We start from the raw sequence: 9,646 nt of genomic DNA, 5'->3' as shown, positions 1-9,646 counted from the left end.
TCTGTCATATTGATGGTGTCTTTTGCCTTACAGAAGTTTTTCAGTTTCATGAGGTCCTGTTTATCAATCATTGATCTTAGAGCCTGATCCATGGGTATTTTGTTCACGAAATTTCCCCTTGTGCCAATGAGTTTGAGGCTCTTTCCCACTTTCTCTTTTATTAGATTCAGTGTATCAGGTTTTATGTTGAGGTCCTTGATCCACTTGGACTTGAGCTTTGTGCAGGGTGATAAATATGAATCTATATGCATTCTCTTCCATACAGACCTCCAGTTAGACCAGCAACATTCATTGAAGGTGCTTTCTTTTTTCCACTGTATATTTTTTACTTCTTTGTCAAAGATCAAGTGTCCATAGGTGTGTTGGTTTACTTCTGGCTCTTTGATTTTATTCCATTGATCTACCTCTCTGTTTCTGTACCAATTCCATGTGGCTTTTTATCCACTGCTTTGTAGTACAACTTGAGGTCAGAAATGGGGGTTCCCCTGGAACTTCTAGGTGGGAGACAGGAGGGGCAGGGAGAGGGGCAAAGGGAAAAGGATCAGTTATGGGAAGTGCGGGGAGGGGGGCAGGAGAGAAGTGCAGAGGGGTCCCTCTAGAATGTACCATAGAGCAGAGAGGTGAAAGAATCTAAGGAATTAATGGGGGTGACCTTAGCCAAAGTGCCCACTTTTGGGAAGAGGAAACAGGAAGAGTTCACGTACAGTAGATAAACAGAGCCTAAAGCAGAGGGACAGAGTACTGACCCAGAACTGCTCATGTCTAAAAGAATTACAGGTACAAAAATGGAGAAGAAACTGAAGGAAAGGAGATCCAGTAGTTGGCTCAACTGGGATCCATCTCATGGGAGGGCACCAAGACCTTCCACTATTGCTGATGCTATGATGTGCTTACAGATGGGAGTCTGGCATGACTGATTGCTGAGAGGCCCTACAGGCAGCTGACTGAGACAGAAGCAGATATTTACACCCTACCATTGAACAGAAGTCAGGACCCTTATGGTTGAACTAGGGGAAGGATTGAAGAAGTTGAAGGGTAGAGCAACCCCATAGGAAGACCAGCAGTCCCAGATCCCATGGAGCTCCCAGAGACTGAGCCACCAACCATGAGAATACACAGGCCAGTCAGAGGCCCCTAGCACAAATAGAGCAGAGGTCTGCCTGGTCAGGCGTTAGTGGTAGAAGATTTGCTTAGTCCTTGAGGGACTTGAGGCCCCAGGGAAGGGGGAGGCCTGGTGGGAGGAGGGATGGATGAGGAACTGTGGGAGGAGAGGAGGATGTGTGTGTGTCAATGACTAGAATGTAAATAGGTAAAATAATTAAAATTGAAAAAAAATTTACTAGGTTAATAGAAGATAGTATGTAAAACAATGCTTGTTTAATGTATTAAAGCTGCATCTCCAAGTATTTGTTTACAAGAACATAGCTTGCTGGCAGCCAAATTTTGTAACATAAAAGTAATTCACTTGGTATTTAGTTTAGAATATACTTAACTGTTGGCATTGTTTATACTCGGTCTTGCTTTCTAAAAATTATAGTTGTGCTCCATGTCTTCACACTTTTTTTTTCCCTGAGACAGGGTTTCTCTGTATAGCCCTGGCTGTCCTGAAGACCAGAAATCCAGCTGCCCCTGTCTTCACACTTTTAAAGGTCCTGTATTTTGAGATTACAAAAGCACACAATTGAGAGATCTTAACTTTTTTAAACAAAGTTTTGGGGTTTTACAGAAAATTAAAAACTGAGTGTTTTAAAAAAACAGCTTTTAAAATGTTTAAAGTTATACAGCTATGGGACATTTAAAAGTTTATCAGATATTTATTATAATGCCTTTTTAATATATGATCTTGATGAACAGGTAAAGAAAAGAGTAAAAGTTATTGCCACAATTAGATACTGGAGACTGAAGTGTTCTATCTTATAATGTGAATGACTTTAGGCATCCTGACAAAGAACTTGGAACAGTTACTCAAGCGTAACTCAAGGGTAATTTTTACAAGGGTAGTCTAGGGATGCCTTCAAATCAGATGTTTTTTTTATGATTGGGATCACTGAAACATAAAAACATAAAAGGATTATCACTGGCCTAAAAATATGTCTGTCCTTATGTAAGGTCTATTCAGGCTAACAAAGACTGATTTAAATATGTATGCACAACCTCCTTGTTTTTACTAATATCCTTAAACTGTAGCTATTTTTTGGTAAAGTGAATCATACAAGAAAACTGTTATGATCTATGATGGTACACCACATAAAAATCAAGAAAATTCCTGGTCTCTATGTTATAAGTCTTACCTTGCTACTGAAAGAGTGTCAATTCAGAAATTGACAGTTTTATTGTAAACTTTTAAATATAATTAAGAAATGCAAGTTAATAGTCACCTTATAAATGATCAAAGTCTTTAATATGTTTAGAACTATATTTATAGTCATGCTAAATCCTCATGTAATTGATTACATGAAGTTTTGTTTAGCTTCCAGCTTTATGAGCAAATTACTAAAAACAGACAAGGATTGTTTAACTCTGATATTCTTCGTAGATACAGGCCCTCAAAGCTATCATAGATCTGCTGTATATGGCATTTAAGATATTTAAACTATGAATGACAGAGACGCTCAGATCTTAATAATGACCCCTAAGGTCTCCAAGAAGATAATGGACACAGCAAAAGGATTCTACCTGATTGCGGCAATATAAACCACTGGGAAAGTTTGTTCCAATGCCTCTCCAACTGCTAGGGCATAAGCAGCATACTGGAGGATTGATTGCCCCACTCTGCCTAGACAAAGTGAAGTCAGTCCTTCCCATGCTCCTCCTCCATGAGAATGTATACCTTTACCTTCACCATGGAGACCACAGGACCCTGGGATGGCTGTCTGGGTAATGGACTATGGATTAGTTCCTGTCATTTTAACTGCTACACAGGCTGTTAAAATTTATCCTTCTCAGGTCATGATCACATTGATGGCTAAACTAACTGTAGCTTTGTCATGTAGGCAACATCAGACAATCAGCTCTTTCCCTGAAGACTACAGCCACCTTATTAGTTCATTAGTTAATTAAAGCTACTGGGTCTCTCTCTTTTTTTGAGGGGGGGTGTTTTGTTGTTGTTGTTTTGTTTTTTGAGACAGGATTTCTCTGTGTAGCCCTGGCTGTCCTGGAACTCACTTTGTAGACCAGGCTGGCCTTGAACTCAGAAATCCACCTGCCTCTGCCTCCTGAGCGCTGGGATTAAAGGCGTGCGCCACCACGCCTGGCTACTACTGGCTACTACTGGGTCTCTTTTTAAGAAATGCTAAACAGATTTATCTTTCTTTCTGGATTCATGTGAAAGGACAATCAGGTTTCAGAAGTAACTTTTCACTAAAAGATCATGCTTTACAATGACTGTTTTCAATAGTAATTCCTATGTCTCTAGTAAATGACTAAAAATGGTTCAAAGTCCATATACAGCCTAAGGACATAAAAACAAATCTAAGTTCTGAAAGACCCACAATGTGAGGACTCTCCCACGTTCTGACTCAGGAGAGGTGACACTCCAAATCACTCACGAGAAACGGTCTTGCTGCAAACTGCAAGAGGACTTTTATTTCAAGAGCGCTCTTGGGCCCACAGTCATACACCACACAGGGGTAGAGGACTGTGGCACCCCGAGTAGCTAGGAAAGGGGGTATTTAAAGGAAGAAACCACAACTCAAGGAGGTGGGAAGGGCGTTGTTGGAAAATACCAAAAATACCAGTTAAGAGTCACGAGGAAGTGGAAAGTCAAGACAGTTTTCTAGGAGCCTCTAACAATAACACATTTGCATAGCAGGTTCCAGCAACAGTCAGGGTGGGTCAGGGTGACTTTCTTTGAACGAATGCTCCCTGAACCCAGGAAGTGGGTGGGTGGAGGAATGTCACTATCTGTTTTATGATTAGCAAGCCTTGGAGTATTGAGTCACAAAGGTCACATTCTCAAGCCTGGGCCTAAAGGCCTAGAATTTTGTTTTTACATTAGACTTTTTCAGTTCTAATGATCTTAAAACTTATATAGACTATATAGAGATATGGTCTGTCTCAGATTTCTATCCCTTTCTATTCTGTTATTGTGGTATTTCAGAAGTTCACTGTTTGATGGAGCACTGACTGCTTAGTACTTACAAATAAGCTCAGGATTTTGTGTTTTCTTTGATTGTCTTCTAAATATAACTTTAAGATGCTTTTCATTAGGCTAAAATATCTTTCCAATCTATGTAGCTTGATCTCTGAACACACACTCCACAATACACACACGTACTCACACATTCATATTCAAAATGTATATACATACATATAAACACACACACACATATCTATATATGACCCAATCATGGATCAGTCAATGGGGTCTGCTGACAGCACCTGCACCATCAGTGTTACCAAGAAATGGGGACAAAGACCTGAGGATTTGAAAGAAAACACAGACACAGGTCATTTGTGAGAAGAGAATGCCGCTTTACTTAGGAATTCAACTCATATATATCTCCAGGCCAAACGGAATAAAAAAAACCCAGAAGCACAGTGGAAAAGTATCTGGTAAACAAGTTCATGTTTACATGGGCCAGGCAGGAACAAGAAATGACTCAGGGCTATTGCAGTTTGGCTAAAAACACAGTGTGCTGATGCCTTGGGTGGCAAGCTAGCAAAGCAACTCATCTTAGAGAGGGTGTCAGGGCCCAACAGTCTGCAAGGGAGAGAGTGGGGATGGAGGGACAAGAGATGAAAAGAATGGAGACAAGACAGTCTGTCTGATCAACTCTCATTTATTGAAAGGAAATTATGAATATATAAGTGCCAGTGGGGAGTGCAGCTGGAGACACTTAACCACAAATGCCTTGCAGCTGGGGGCACTAAACTGTCAGGAGCCATAATGGGACAAGCTGATAACTAGCAGGTGATCATTCTGAAATGGCCTGCTTTGTATTATTATATAATCTGCCACAGGTGCGCCCTTATTAAGCAAGGCAGTAAGGGATTTATTTTAGGAAAGATTCCTGCTATTAATATTCTTTTCCTGCTATTATTAAACATATATAATAACCACTAAGTAATAGCACACCCCTTTCGAGCAGATCTCTGCAGATCCACAAAGATATACTGTCTTATAGTGATGCTATATAGATGACTTAAGTCTTTATGATGATCCTATAAGAATCCTAAAATTATATCATTGATTATTAAGTTCATTTATAGTGGGACTGCTATTAGGTCCTTTTTTGATAGTCAAAACTTCAATGAGAACTCTGGCAGTCTCCCAAGTGTCACCAATTAATTGCTCTTAGATACTAACCAGACTTTCTCCTACTCAGAGCACATTCCAAGAGGTTGTAAAACCATTAACCAAAGGCCATAAAAAGGGAACTAATGATTTATTATAGGTGTTAGTACAGAAGATAAAATACCGACTGGGTTTATCTATACAAAACTTCACCAATAACTTAGTTATGGTTTTAAACCTTCAGTGAACCTGTGGAGCTGAGACAGGTGATGGATGTTTAGCCAGATAATCACTCCTAATGGATTTGCATGTAAACATTCTCTGTTGTAAACTTCTACTTCAGTTTATGATTTGATTTTCTGTGTGAACTTTTGATGAACTTTTTAACACGTGATCATGTATTCTGAAAGATGTTTAAGGGCTGAGGACTAAGAGAAGAGTCAGAACTGAGGGACTGAGGTGAGAAGAATGGATGTGAGAAGAACTGAGCTAAGAGAGGAACTGAGCTGAGGAGAAGTTTTTAGACAGAACACGTTTTAGATTAGAAGGAGAATGCAGAGTCAAATAACTTAGAAACTACAGGTAACAAAACACTAAGAGAGTAATGTGCAGAATGCAGAGGGAAAGAGGAAAACAGAAGATGCTGCAGAGAGCAGAAGGAGCGGGCAGGCTTCCCCTTACCATGGGACAGAACAGTCCCATGGTAAGGACAAGGCAGGCTTAGTCTTATTAAAAGAAACAAAACTTTTTTCTTACAATCATGGATTTATTTCATCTAGCATTAAAAGGGTAGAAGCCTTTTCTTTCTCCATGTAATAAAAATAGGTAAGGACTCTGCGGTGACAAACAAACACAAAGACAGTTTGAATCTGAGTATATTTTGCAGTTCTCAAACAAGGGTTTTTATGTATAAAGAAACAAGTTTTACAACTCTGAGAAGATGTGTTCAGTGAAGAAGTCAAATAGAACGAATATTATTATAATCATTTGGCACAGTAAAATACAAAAATCATCTAAGGCTAGTGGCAAATTTCCAAGAAGAAGTTAATAAATTTTTATGATTAGTTATTGTCTAACATCTAGTACCTATTTTTTTGTAAATCTTCAAAGCATAAATTTAAACTATTTTAATTCTTTTTATTTAAAGTTTTCTTAAACAATATACAAAAGCCTACTTCCAATGACACTCATGCAGCCATATAAAACTTTATTCTTTTCTTTCCTTCTCTCTTTCTTTCTCTCTTTCTTTCTTTCTTTCTTTCTTTTTTTTTTTTTCCCGAGACAGGGTTTCTCTGTATAGCCCTGGCTGTCCTAGAACTCACTTTGTAGACCAGGCTGGCCTCAAACTCAGAAATCTGCCTGCCTCTGCCTCCCAAGTGCTGGGATTAAAGGCATGTGCCACCACCGCCCAGCTCATATAACTCTTTATTATTAGGAAAGTTTTTAATCTATCAAAACTATCTTGATTTATAAAGTGAAGCACTGGTTTTCCTGGAGATATAAGGTCATGACTAGTGGCCCCATCTCAAGGAATGTTTTTTTTGCTTAAGATCTTAGTCTAGGCTATCAGGAACATCTTTTTTTTTTTTTTTTTTTTTTTTAGATTTATTTATTTATTATATGTAAGTACACTGTAGCTGTCTTCAGACACTCCAGAAGAGGGAGTCAGATCTTCTTACAGATGGTTGTGAGCCACCATGTGGTTGCTGGGATTTGAACTCCAGACCTTCAGAAGAGCAGTCGGGTGCTCTTACCCACTGAGCCATCTCACCAGCCCGGAACATCTTGTAAATAAGAAAAAGAATAAAATGGATAAAACAGATAAATTGCCATGAGAACTATGGCTCAATATTTTGTCTTGACCAAGAGTTTCACAGCTGGTTCCAGGAGGCCTCCTCCTTTTGAAGTTTCACCTCAGTCTGTGGAACTTGTCACACAGATTCTACTGGGGTTGCTGTGGCAGACAGCCTCACCCAATTCCATGTTCTTTGTGTCTGCTTTCTTATGGTTGAAACTGATCAGCCATCCCTCTTGTCTTCCTATCATACATTCACCATCATTACATACTCGCCTTAACTAACATAAAAGATACAATACAAGCAATTGCATTTCATTATTAAGTCATTTTTTTCTAGCCTGATGGTTTTAATTTTGTTTTTGTTTTAAAATTTGGTCGTGGGGCTGGTGAGATGGCTCAGTGGGTAAGAGCACCCGACTGCTCTTCCGAAGGTCTGGAGTTCAAATCCCAGCAACCACATGGTGGCTCACAACCATCCGTAACGAGATCTGGCGCCCTCTTCTGGAGTGTCTGAAGACAGCTACAGTGTACTTACATATAATAAATAAATAAATCTTAAAAAAAAAAAAAAAAAATTTGGTCGTTTTGTTTCTGCAAGGTTTTTCGATGTAGCCCTTGTTGTCATAAAACTAGATCTGAAGACGAAGGTGGCCTTGAACTCAAAGATCCCCAAGTGCTGGGATTAAAAGTGTGCTCTAGAACTCACACATAGAAGAATTAGATAAGAGAGACTTGTATGCTGTCCTCTCGTTGCTACGTGCACATCATTGAACAAGTGTATACTCTCAGTTAATTTTTCCTTTTTTTATTTAAAAAAATGTTTCATTAATACAATACATCTCAACACAGCATACCATCTCTCCACTCCTCCCATCCCCAACCTCCTTTCTCCCAGATCTACTGCTCCTCTGTTTCCCTTCAGAACATAACAAGCCTCCCAGAGATATGAACTGAACACAGCATAACAAAATTCATTGAGACTAGCCACACACCCTTATAAGGCTGGACTAGACAACCTTGAAGGAAGAAAAGGATACCAAGAACAGACATAAGAGTCAGAGATACCCACCCCCCATCCCACTGTTAGGAGTCCCACAAAAACACAAAACTACACAACCATAATATATAGCAGCGACCCTAGCTCAGACCCCTGCAGACTCTGTAATCACTGCTTCAGTCTCTTGTGAGCCCCTCAAGTCCCTGCTTAGTTGACTCTGTGGGCTAAGCTGTCCTGGTGTGTTCAACACTCTGACCCCTACAACTCTTCCTCCTCATTTTTGTTGTGGGTTTGAAAACTCTGCCTGTTTGGCTGAGTCTGCATCTGCTCCCATCAGCTGCTGAGGGAAGCCTCTCTGGTAAGAATTGGACTAAGCTCTGATCTATGAGTACAACAAAATATCATTAGGAATCATTTCATCAACTTTTTTTTTTGACAGTAGTTTGTTTGACTCTACCCTAAGCCTTTGAGCCTATATTCTGGTTGCTGGTCATCTAGACATTGTTGTTGGGTGTGGTCATGAGGTTTCTCTTGTGACATGGGCTTCAGGTTAGACCACTCATTGATTGGCCACTCTGACAGGCTCTGTACCATAATTACCCCAGCACATCTTGCAGGTAGAAAAGGTTGTAGATAGAAAGTTTTACAACTGGATTGGTGTCTCATACTCACAACTGTAGGACTTGCCTGGTTACAGAAGATTTCTGGTTCAGACCTCACTATCCTAATAGGTTCCACGTTTCTAATGTACTGGGGTTTCCACAATGCCACTCAAATGACCCTCAATTCCAATTGTCTTTCCAAATATTCTTGCCCTCTGTCCCTCCCTCCCCTGTGTGCTCCTATTCCCATCTGCCTCCAGTCTCTCTACAAATCTATTCTATTTCCCCTTCTTAGGGAGATCCATGCATTCTCACTTAGATCCCTCCTTGTACATAGCCTTTCTGGGTGTGTGGATTGTAGCATTATTATTCTTTACTTCAAAGCTAATAATCACTTAAAAGTAAGTATATATCATGGTTTTCTTTCTGGCTCTGGTTACCTCATTCAGGATTTTTTTTTTCTAGTTCCAGACATTTGCCTGAAAATTTCATGATGTCATTTTTTTAAACAACTGAGTGATACTCCATTGTGTAAACACACCACATTTATCTATCTATTCTTCAGTTGACAGACAACTGGGTTATTTTCAGTTTCTGGTTATTATGAATAAAGCTGCTATGAATATAATTGAGCAAGTGCCCATGTGGTGGAATGGAGAGTCCCTCTAAACTCATGCCTTTGTTTTCATTTGCTAGTTGCTATGACATAAATATATTATGGAAAATGAACATTCTAATATTGTTTTTTCTCCATTATTTTAAATGTTTTGTTCTTTCTGTGTTCTATATTGTCTGACCTATGGTTACTAATAGCTAAGATTGCATATGGTACAGGATACTATTTGTTTTTTAATGCAAGTAGCTTGGCTTATAGAAAGCCATATCTAAAAAGGGAAATTTAGCCTGAATGTTATCATGTTTGTCTCTTATCAAATAGAAATGTAACAGGGATTAACAAATTATAAATTTAGAGAACAGAGTTAAGGAACGTTTAAAAGAAATATTGGAAGTTT

The sequence above is a fragment of the Mus musculus genome, chromosome 8, assembly GCF_000001635.26.
Source record: "Mus musculus strain C57BL/6J chromosome 8, GRCm38.p6 C57BL/6J".
In the NCBI taxonomy this organism is placed as follows: Eukaryota; Metazoa; Chordata; class Mammalia; order Rodentia; family Muridae; genus Mus; species Mus musculus.
The sequence above is the reverse complement of the archived record's forward strand: the minus strand, read 5'-3'. Positions refer to the sequence as shown.